The sequence below is a fragment of the Cavia porcellus genome, unplaced genomic scaffold (assembly GCF_034190915.1).
Source record: "Cavia porcellus strain 051 isolate PalLab524CR breed Dunkin Hartley unplaced genomic scaffold, mCavPor4.1 scaffold_9, whole genome shotgun sequence".
Taxonomy (NCBI): domain Eukaryota; kingdom Metazoa; phylum Chordata; class Mammalia; order Rodentia; family Caviidae; genus Cavia; species Cavia porcellus.
This window is the reverse complement of record NW_026947492.1, coordinates 8875756-8886979: the sequence shown is the minus strand read 5'-3', so window position 1 is coordinate 8886979 and position 11224 is coordinate 8875756. Positions and strand designations below refer to the sequence as shown.

At 49.3% G+C, this 11224-nt stretch overlaps 1 long non-coding RNA gene across 1 annotated transcript; it reads right to left on the bottom strand.

The window, feature by feature from the left end:
• Positions 1-1305: 1305 nt before the first annotated feature.
• Positions 1306-4523, bottom strand: LOC134477526 (uncharacterized). The gene is made up of 2 exons (XR_010049550.1): positions 4381-4523; positions 1306-3723 (listed from the first exon to the last, which is right to left on the bottom strand). It is a non-coding gene; the product is annotated as an uncharacterized LOC134477526 (long non-coding RNA).
• Positions 4524-11224: the final 6701 nt, after the last annotated feature.

Here is an 11224-nt window from a genome sequence, read left to right as displayed (position 1 = left end):
CTGTGTGGTGTGTTTGTTTCACCTGTCTAGACGTCCTTGGAGGCCTCCTGTGTTTCTGGTTGCTAATAAATTTGTACGCTTTTTTCCTGTTTATCTGTCTATTGTCAGTTTATTTCAAGGACTAAGAGTGTTGAATCTCAAGAGGAAAAAGAGAAAAATTTTAATTTCCCCAGTCAAGAGGCTTCTTTGTGGGATCACGGCAGCAGTCTAAAATGAGATTGTGGGGACGACTGCACAACTCTGTAAATATACGAAAATCTTAAAGGAGGTGAATGTTATGCTATGTAAATTTATTTTAATAAAATGATAAAAATAAAGACAAAAGCAAAATTAAAATGCTAAAAGTCTTCCCTATAGGCCGTCCCTTTTCCTTGTAAGTTCTGTTGGGCTAAATGGGAACCGACCAGGTTGGTAAAGCCAGAGGGAAGCCAGGTGAGGTGATGCACACCCTGGAATCCAGCAGCTCGGGAGGCGGCTCTCAAGGTTAGCGCCATGGGGGTCAGTGCTGCTTAAATGTTGATTACAGAGACAGTGGGAGCTGCTCAGATTTCTAATTAAGATTAAAGAATGTACCAGCTTATAAATGGTTCTCAGGAATGTATAATTTGATTAGCCTGTTTTTCTTCGGGCGTTTTAATTTCTAGGTTAGCGAACGTGGCCTCTGTCTACAGGTGAGGCGGCTTGTTCCCCACATACAAAGTGTAGGTCTTGCAAGGTGCATGAGGGGCAATAGGGTGAGAGGAAGAGCATGGGCCCTGGAGAAACAGGCCAGACCTGAGCAGTAGCTCTTCTCTTTCTTCCCCTTTTTCTTCCCTCTGATAGGGACAAGTAAAGAACGCTCCCGTTGGAGATCAAAAAGGACCCACAGCATTGCATATATGTGCTCAGAAGGGCTGATCCCACATCCTACATCCAGCCCTCTTTTATTTTTCTTTCTCCTGTGGAGCCCACCCCATAGGGCTAAGATTGATCTAGGGACCTTTGTTGGACCTGCATAGGGTCCCCCTTGTCAGTCAGAGCCACGATGACACCCTAGGGCCCATTCAGTGGCTTCCTCTTCCCACTGGGCCCTGAGTATCACCAGTGAGGGGCCAGGTCAACTTCATGCTTCACTGGCCCTGGAAGCGACCTGGGCTCCAGGGCAGTCACTTTCCCTCTTCACACCCTTCATACTCCTGCCCCAGGCCACCATACAATATTGTGGCCCTCTAGACACAGCAGCTTACGTGGGTCACTTTCTCCATTAACAAACAAGCACAAAACAAAACACTACCTTGTGACTGCATTGGTATATGGATGAGAGAATTAATATTATGTATTAAACATTTTATTTTCTCTGAAACATTCTTCTTTTCTGATTTTAAAAGAAATTAAAATATTGCCAGGGGTGCAGGTCCTGAGCTCCTGTGGATAAGGAAATCCTGTGATATTTCCCAAAGTTGCTGACAGGGGGCACACCTGCCTACTCAGGGACCAGGGATGAGCGGTGACTTTGGGTCTGGCAAACTGCTCTTCTCTGTGGAAGTCCTTAGAGGAAGCCATGAGAGTGCTGTCCCCCGGCCAGCCCTGCAGACAGGCTGGTGGCTCACTTGTCTCTACAGCTTCTCCAAGTGTCTCCCTCCCCTTTACTTCCACGTGATTGACCTGTGGAGGGTGGGGGCTCTCTGTACAGTGTTTAGTTCCTGGTAAGTAGAAGTTAGCTCTCAGAGTGGTTGGAGAATGTTCTTCACTCCAATTTGTGTGTGTGTGTGCATGTGCATGCACATGTCTGTGTGCACAAAGGGAGTGTTTAAAAAAGTATCCCAGACATTCTCCAGATGATTTATTGTTTTTTGTCTTTTTGAGACAGGATCTTGCTATGCAGTTCAGGCTGATCTTGAACTCACAGTGATCCTCCTGCCTCAGCCTCCCCAATGCTGGGATTATAGGCGTGAGCCACTATGCCCAGCTTCCAGATGACTTCTTATGCACATGAAAATCTGAGGAAGCGCGTGTGTCAGGAAAGGGCATGGATTTAGCTCCTTCCCTCTCCTTCCTTGTCATAGACCACTTGCTTCTCCACTATACCACTGACTGGAAATCAATGAACATTATGGAATGCTGGGTTAGGAATTTCAGGGGTGAAAGGGGTTGGTGAGGCCCAGCCCCATTTTGCGAGGTTACCCACATGCTTCTGAGCAGGATGTCAAGGTGCTCAGCCTCAGACTTGGGAAAAGCATTGGTGAGCAACAGAGTGTGCAAGAGTTACATGTGTGTAAAGAAGCGCAACTGCGGCCCCTCTGTGAAGGTGGACGCTGCACACGTCTGAAGGGAGCATGCCGGGGCTCCTGTCTGGCACTGCCACTACCCGGGGTGTGTGTGATGGCAGTCTCCGTGGTGCTCCAGCTTCTGAGCTTGTTCATATTCGGATCATGCCTAAAACAGTTTGTAAATTCGAAGGGCCTTGGACATCATTTGTTACTGTTTTTTACAGGAAAGAGTTCCAAATATTGCTGTAAGTATGCCAAGGCAGCCCTAAAATGAGTCTCTCCAGCGCTGGGGTGGGGGTGGGGAGCTGAGCCTGGGGTTTGGCTAGGCTCCCCAACTGGCTGCATGATCTAGCAGCCTTCACTAGAGGGCCAGGCTGCCACAAATCCACTGTCCCTCATAAAGACGGAGAAGGGACTAGAGAACCCTCAGAGCTGGTTTTAGACTTCAGGGCAGTCTCACTCTGAGGACAAAGCCGACATCTCCAGAACGATGACCTGGGACTCCCTGAGCTCAGATCTGTGTCCCCAAGGTTCTTCAGTTCGGGAATGGGCCTTGGGCAGAGACCTGGCTGGGCAACAGAGTCTCTGGTCAGTAGGGTGGCGGTTCTGGGGTCAGCCAGGGACTAACTCTGAAAGATTTAGAAATACACACTCCCTAAATCATCCCTCTCGGCTGTAGGCGGATTCCTGCTCCTCCAAAAGACGCGCCTCCTCAGCCAGACACCTTGCCCTCACCTGGAGTGGGCAGGACACAGCTGCAATGAGGTGTGTGTCTAGCGCCCCGACCTTGTCCGGCCTTCTCTGTTTCCGAGTCCCAGGGGCCTAGATGGACAGGCAGGATGGACAGGCAGGAGGGGTCTGGCTGCAGCCGCTGCGTCCCGCACACTGGCAAGGGGACGCCAGTTTCCCGCTTGGTTCGGGAAGTGTGTTAGGATGGGGCTAAGGATAATTAACACTTGGGGCGCGTTTTGTCTTCCAAGTGCTTTACAAACACGACCTAATTAGCCCGCGGGGAGGAGCGGAGCCACCGAGCGTTCGCTTTATTATTCGTGGTTATACCGCCTGGAGCGCGCAGCCGGAGCTTGGGCCAGGAGGACGCGCTGGTGGCGGCGCCCCCTCCCGGGCTCCCACTCTCGGTGGGGAGGACCTCGCGGGCTCGGCTAGGAGGGCGGTGAGCCCCGCTCTCAGGCATCTCATGTAACCTTTGCGGGAGTCTGCAGGCTCGGAGAGGTCCCGCTTCAGAGAGGCACCACACAGCCTGCACCAGGGCGTCGTCGCAACTCAGTCCTGGGCGCCTGCAGAGCTCCAGGTCTTTGTCCTTTTCTGGGCGTCTCGCCAGCTCTGCACGGCGAGCCTCGGGCCACTGCGAGCCCTGAGTGCCGCGTCCCCTAGCGGGGACCAAAGCGTGCGGCGGCGGTGCGCGCTCCCGGGCCGGGCCGCCGAAACTGTTGCAGCTCAAAGCTCCCCGCTACACCTGAACCGGGGGACAGATGTGCATCAATATTTATTCGGAACTCCCAGGAAACCTGGATGAAGTGTAATTATCTCAGCTCAATCAGCTCGGATTAGCATAACATCAAGTCACCCATCAGACGGAGGGTTTGATTTCGGGGATCAAAGCGCCGCGCTGTAGCCGCTGATTAATCGGGGAGAAGGGAGCGAGGAGAAGAAAGCGGCGCCGGCTCCGCGAGCCACAGCTGCAGCGCTTTGATGCGCCGGTAGCGCCAAGTTAACTACCCGCCCGGCTCGCCGCCCACCCCGCCGCTTCTCCCGCCCTCTGCACCCGCCAGGTCTACGGGCCTGAGCGCCTCTTCTCAGGCAGCAAGGCGCCAGCTCCAAAAGCAGCGTGACCCTGCCCTTCCGGGGCCTGCGCGGGGAGAGGTGCTTGTCTGTGCACGAACTGTGCAGCCTATAGAGGAGCTGGGAGCTCCCTGGCGACCCATGTCTCATCTCCCCCTCAACTCTCCTCCAGGCCTGTGAGGCTGGACCCCAGGCTAAGTGCAGGAGTGACCTGCACGCGTTAGTGAACGCTCTCCCGATGCTGATCCCAGCTGCCTGCAATCTGCCCCATCCCCTCCCGCCATGCAGAATTTATTCTGGTTACTTAATCGGCCTTTTCTTGGTTCTGTACCTTTGTGCAATATTTTCCCATCCGGGACGCACTTCCGTCCCTTCCTTTTGCCAACTAATTTCTGCATCTTTAACATGCAGTCGTAAGGCATCTTGTCCCCTTGAAGCCTGACGCCCTTCCCGTGGAGAAACCTCTCTGCCAGTAACACCAGGAATGGCACGGCTCGGTCATGGTTTGAATAGCGCCCTCTTCCCGGGGAAATTTTGCACTGCAGAACGGAGGGTGCCAGCAGTTCCAGGAGCTCTGGTTTGGGTGTGGTCTCCAGAAGACGGAAAATGGCGGATAGCAGGTTAAATATGTGCTTAAAATCCTGGTGACTTAGGACTCCCCCTCCTAGTGTGTGCTGACTTTATTTCTATCTCTTCAGCAATGCTGAGGGCAGGAGCCGGTCTGTCCTCTGAAATATGGTCTTTAACACAAGGCAGGTTTGGGTTCTACTACATGTCCGTTGCCAGCTTTGCTTGTCAAGTCCTGTGACCCTCCAGGAATCAGACTGCTGGCTGCCAGTGCCACTGTGGCTGTGACCTTCCTACATAAGCCACCTCACGGGAGAGCACCCCCGAAGGAGGCAGAGAGCCCTGGAATCTCAGGGCAGAAGGGAAGCTCACGGCTCCCTTCCTCACCCTCCTGTGCCTTTGGTCTCTGCTTGGAGGATAAGGAGAGTGCAATGGGGTTTGGATGGTCTGCCCTGCACCTGGTCCCGTTGGGAGCAGGCTCGGCTTGGTGAGGGCAGAGGACCATATGACATCTTCAATGCTCTTTCTGGTTGGTGGGATGCAGGCAGCATAATCCCTTCCAGAGCCTACCCCAGCTTCAGTCTCACTCAGGAAGCCAGACAATTGACCATCCATACCAAAAAAGGTTCTTCATAATACCCGCTACCCAACAACTTGATCTTGCCAAAACCACAACCCAAACTTGAATTCCAAAGCTGCTGCTTTGCAGGTGATTTAAAAAATTGTTTAAAAAGTATTCATCTGTATAACTTTGGTCGTCTTTACTGCAAGGCCACAAAGACATCATAAAAATAATCACATACAGGTCCACAAAGTGTGACTGCTTAAAAATCCCAGCCATTGTCTTACCCAGTCCTCCTAGCAATCTGTGAGAGATAGCAAAGATGATGATGCCCACAGAACAGGAGACAGTGCTGTGTCTGAGGTCCTGCAGGAAAGTGGAGCCAGGACTTAACGTGTGTCTCCTAATACCTTTGACCAAGAATCTCTCTTTTGTGTCCAAACCTCCATTGGGTTTGTTTTGTTTTCAAGGAGGTGGAATGCACAAGAGGTGGAAACCCTTGTCCCAAGTCTCAGGCCAAGCCAGGACAGTGCCAGTTCTTTCTCTGCATTGCCTAGGGGGTCTGGACACCAGACTCTCACCCCTGGAAGACCCTGGAAGGTGACGGAGGTGACACAGGGCATCTCGAAGTTGAGATATGTGTGTGTCTATTGGTGTTCTGCTGTGGACTGTGAGCTCCTTGACGGCACAGACCCTCTATTTTATTTCATACTGTGTCCCAAGATCAAAGCTCAGTGCCTAGAACATAGGAGGTTCTCAATGAGTAGATGTAGAGTAAATGAATGAAATAATAAAAGAGGAAGAAAGAAGGGAACAGCAGGAGGCAGAAGGATTAGAAAGCCAGTCATCTCTGGTAGGGGCCGTCTTGAAAGTGACTGGGTATGTGCCCCTTATACTGGCAGAAAGATGATTTATCTCCCTTCCAAATCTCATCGTGGATTTTTCTCTCCCCTTTAATTAAGAACTAAATATAGATCTTAATTAAGACACTGATGAATTTAATTTAGAGTGGCATTAGGGCCTTAACTTGCAGAGCTCAATGCCGTGTTTGTATAATGTGGGATATGAGCTAAATGAGAGCTTGCTTGTTACCACTGTAAATAATTCCCATGCAAATCCCTTTTGAAGCATCACTAACACTAATCCGTGCCCATCTAGGGGCTGTTCTGGACTCCCACTGCCCAGCCCCTCTGCATTTGTCCACATCACAAGGCCTCCTGTCTTGCCTCCTGGGCTCTGACCAAATGAAGTCCTGTGTCACCCTTTGTTCATACAGACCCCACCACCGGGAATGCCTTTCCCTCACTGTTTGCTCCAGGTCTCTCAGGAGCCTCCTCCTCTTCCTACCAGCTCTAGCCAAACGCTTGGATCCCATGAGGTCTCTCTGTTGCTTGCTCCCTGGCTCCTGATCTCCAAGCATTTAGAGTGTGAGCTCTAAATATCCCAGCAGTTTGTTGATTCCAGCACTGACTCTGCCATGTGCTATTGTGATTTCATCCCTCTCTTCTTTTACTGGTGCTACTGGGCCGTAAGTGCCAAACGCAGAGCCTGTACATAGCAGGGACAGGGAGGAGCTGTCACTCTGCCGTCCATCTGTGAGTATGAGGAGCCAAGCTCCCTGTTTCAGTCCACTTTAAAAAGCATTTGTAGAGCGTTTACTGTATGCCAAATATACATATGTACCAGTGTCTTCAAGACCTTTAAGGTTTGTGCAGTGGGTCAGAGCTGCATGAGGACGCATGGCAGGGGCAGGTGTGCGGTCCAGCTGTGCTGTGTGGAGTTGCAGAGCAAGGCGTGGGCCCATTTCAGTCACTTCCGAGGCTCCTGACTGATGCCAGGAGGCAAGCATAGCTGGTGGCTGAGAGCCATTATCCTCAAGTCTGGGGCTGGATATGGCCAGCTCAATCAATAAAATGGGATCGTTTTGAAACTAATGGCATGCAGAAGTGCTCAGTAAACAGGGATGCTGCTGCTGATGGTGCTGGATGACATCCTAACCTAGTTGGAGCCTGGGAACTTTTCAGTTCAACAGAACATTGACTCAGACGTCCTCTAGTGGAGTATGTCATTCATGCTTTGTGCATAATTAACTGGGGTGTGTGGTTGGCCTTCATTGGATCCACTTTGTTTGTGGCTCTGGGCCCTTCTTCTGGCCTGTCTGCCTCTCGAGAAATGAAAAAATGGCATGGAGTGATTCCAGCAGCTCCCTTTGTTGTCTAGAGGGACTCAGCCCCTTGGGTCCTCCTCCTCTTCCCTAACCTCACATCAGAACAGCTTCATCCCCAGGATCGGGGAAAATGGGGATTCTGTCTTTCAAACATCCCCTCATCCCCTGCAGTGCTGGGCACATAGCCTTTACATGTGGCAAGCAGAGACTGTCTGTGATTTGAAGAATTTCCCTGGACCTCTTGGCTTGCCAGTCTGCTGTTCTCGGGGCCCAGTCATGGGTCCTGTTTGAAATATGCTGACTCTCCCTCCCCATTCTATGGAGCTCTGTCCAGGAGTCCAGTGCATGGTTTCTTAGCCTTAGCACTTTTGACAATTGGGTTGAATAATCCTTAGCTGTGGGGCTATCCTGTGCCCTGAGGGATGTTCAACAACTTCCGTGGTTTCTACCCACTAGATTCCAGTAAGACCTGACCCCATTTGTGACACCCTAAATGCTTCTGCCAGCTGTCCTCAGCATGGCAAATGACGTTATGCTGGAAACTGTCCATCTATGCTAAGCACAGGTCACATATGTGATCTTCTTTATCTACCTGGGAAACTCATGATATAGACACAGTTCTAATGCTGAAGTAGAGGTTCTGGAATTAGGCAGGGTCAGTTCAAATCATGTCACTTCCTTTAACCTCAGTTTCTCACCTTTAATTTGGTTTTTATTCATACCTTGCCCTCCAGGTTATTGCAGTATTTGGCACTTAGTAAATGTGAATCGGTTTAGTCACGTGCCTCATAACGTTTCTGCCATGGCAGTTTGAGTCTATGCCACATAGCCTGGGTGTGGAGGAGAGCACCTAGGATCGTGTAATGAAAAGTCTAACTGTGCACTTTCCAGAACACACTCCTGGCATGAGGTGACTCAAGATTATTGTAAATGCAACAATTCTGAATATCCACTATGTGTCAACCATTGCTTTAAAGTATTAGCTCATTAGATCCTTATAGGATTCTGTCATATGGTAAATGGTACTCGTGTTATTCAAATGAGAAATAGAAGCACAGAGAGTTAAATAACTTGCTGGTAACTTGTGATGTCGGGTTTCAAACTCAGAGTAGCAGGACTCCAGGGCTGTGCATTAAACTATATTATATTCTGTGGTACCAAGTTCTTATTGGAAGCTTTCATGTTCATTTTACTTATAAGCCACCAGCCTACTTTCAAAGACACTGGTTTCTAGAACTATTCCTGCGCAATTTAGTAGCTACCAGTCACATATGACTATGTAACTTGAAATTAGATAAAATTTAAAATTCGATTCTTCAGTCACACTAGCCACATTTCAAATGCTCATTTCAAGTGTGTACTTAGTGACACTGCTACGGAACATTTTAGTCATCACTGGTTTCCGTTGGACAGGTCTATTCTAAGGACTATGGAAAATGAATTTATTTCTTCTGAGAGAGTTTTGATGTCCCTTTAGATACTTGGTGTCAGTCAATCAAGTTTGTCCAGAAATATTAGCTGCCAGTATATTCTGTTCATTTAACATTTATTGTTTTTTTTTCCCCTGAGTCTGGAGCAGTATTTGAAATCAAAGAAGTAAAGATAAATACATATGATCCTTGCTCATAAATGTAATTTATAACAGCAATGGGGTGTGTGGTTATCCTCTGCAAGCAGAGCCTGGGCTAGTCTTCCCAGCTCTGGAGAAGTTCTAGCTCTCTTTTCCTAGAATTTCTGCTGCAGAAACTTGAAGCATAGACAGTAGAGATGTTAAGGCAGGGAAGAATTATTTGAAGGAGAGTTTGTTAGAGAAGTTACATTCCAAGTAAGCCAAGAATCAAGTGCAGTAAGTAGGCCAGGACACAGAGACACAGAAAACACGAGTGTCACCTCTAGTGAACCTCCAGAGACCCCAGTCTTCTTTTGTAACTGAGCTGAAGGCCTCCTCACCGTCTAGAGTTCTCGACTTCCCGCTTCCCTCCACGTCAGCTGACCCTGCCCAATTCCCATCTTCCAGCTCCAATTCAACACTCTTCTAGCTCAGAAATTGGTGGGTAGATTGGAAACAATGAGGCCTGACTCTGTTAGTTCAGAGCAAAATGGCTTTTTTAAGAAAAAGGGCTTTGTATTCTTGGTGATGGAAGGACAAGTTAAAGGAGCAGAAGAGGGCTGGGATGGGAAGGGATGGGGAGGAGGTGGTTCCTGAGAGCTACTGCAGTCACGTGGGCTCTTGGGCTGCTGAGCAGGGTCCCAGTACCTAGGCTAGAGGAAAGTCCTGGTGGGTGCTTGTTTGGGTGGAAAAGGCAAAGCCATAAGGGTTATCAGGAGCCAGGAGCTACAGAGTTCCTTTTGCCAGGAAAGAAACAGAGGCATTAAATTTAGCTCCTGTCTTGTTCTATTAGACAAGAATGAGGCAGTGGGGTGGGCTGGATCGAGAAGGTTCCACTGGGAGCCACACATAGGCATGGAAACTCTAAGTCACCTGTCCAGGGTCACACAGCAAGTTAGTGTCTGTGTTACTGGAACCCTAGGCTCTGTGTGTGTATGTGTGTGTGTGAGCGTGTGTGTGTGTACATGTATGTGTGCATGTGTGATGCATTCTTTTTCATCGTTGGGTACTATTGTTCCATTGGTGTCTCAGTCAGCTTTCTGTTACTATAAAAAATACTTGAGATAATCAACTTAGAAAGATAAAAGGTTTATTTTGGCTCATGGTCTTAGAGGTTTCAGACTGTGGTTGCTTTGCCTTGTTGCATCTAGGCTTATGGGAGCTAGACCATCAGGTCAGGAGTGTGCAGTACAGAAAACCTCTCCACCTGTTGGTGGCTGGGAAGCAAAGAGAGAACACACTGACCCAATGTCCCCTGCAAGGCCACACCCAGGATGACCTAACTTCCTTGACCAGGTCCCACCTCCTAAAGGTTCCACTACCTCCCAGTAGCACATGGGTTGGGGACCAGTCCTTCAACAAACAGGTCTTTGGGGACACACTTAAAACCCATGTATAGCTCATTGGTATTCCTGTAATACTAATTAACTGTTCACATATTCAAAGTCATTTGGGTTGTTTCTAAGCTTTTGGCTTACATGTTTGTTTAATTAATAGATTATTTCTTAGATCTGTGGTAGGTTGACAGCTACACTGAGAGTATACAGATATTCCACAGAACCCTCACAGTTTCCCACATTATCCGCATCTTGCATTAGCAAAGTCCATTTCTGACAAATGATGAACCAGTATTGGCATGTTAATATTAACTAAGTGCACAGTTTACAGTGAGGGTCAGTCTTTGCATATACATTCTGTGGATTTTGACTGATGTGTAATGTCAAATACTCCCCATTAATGGTACCATATAGAAATGTTTCACTGCCCTACACCCCACTCTGCTCCACTTGTTCATCCTTCCATTCCCATCAGCCCTGGAAATTTTTATTGTCTTGATAAAGTTCGGCAGGGCTTTTTTGTGGCTTCTCTTTAGAACTTCCCTTCTGGATACCTGGGCCCGCCCATTCCTAAAGATGCAGCCTCCTTGGGTCTCAGGCACCTGGGCAGTCAGCTCCAGGGTTACGTGAGAGGTTCACAGATGAATCTGCACGGCTTCCTTTTAAAGATCAACTCCAGCTCTGGCACAGCCCTGTCCCGCTGGTTGGGCTCTAGCTGCAGCAGGGCTGGGTGCTTCAGGCCCCGTCTGGGTTGAGGGAGTGTAGGAGAAGGGGAGGAGGTGTCTTCAATCCACTTAATGCTCTGCTCTGGGGCCTTTTTAACCCAAGGCCCTGGGAGACGTGGAGCATTCCGCTCCTTCACATCTAAGCTTAGACGCCAGCTGCCGGCTGCCTTTCCCTCCCGGTGCCTCTGGCTCAGCCTGGGGCTGCCTC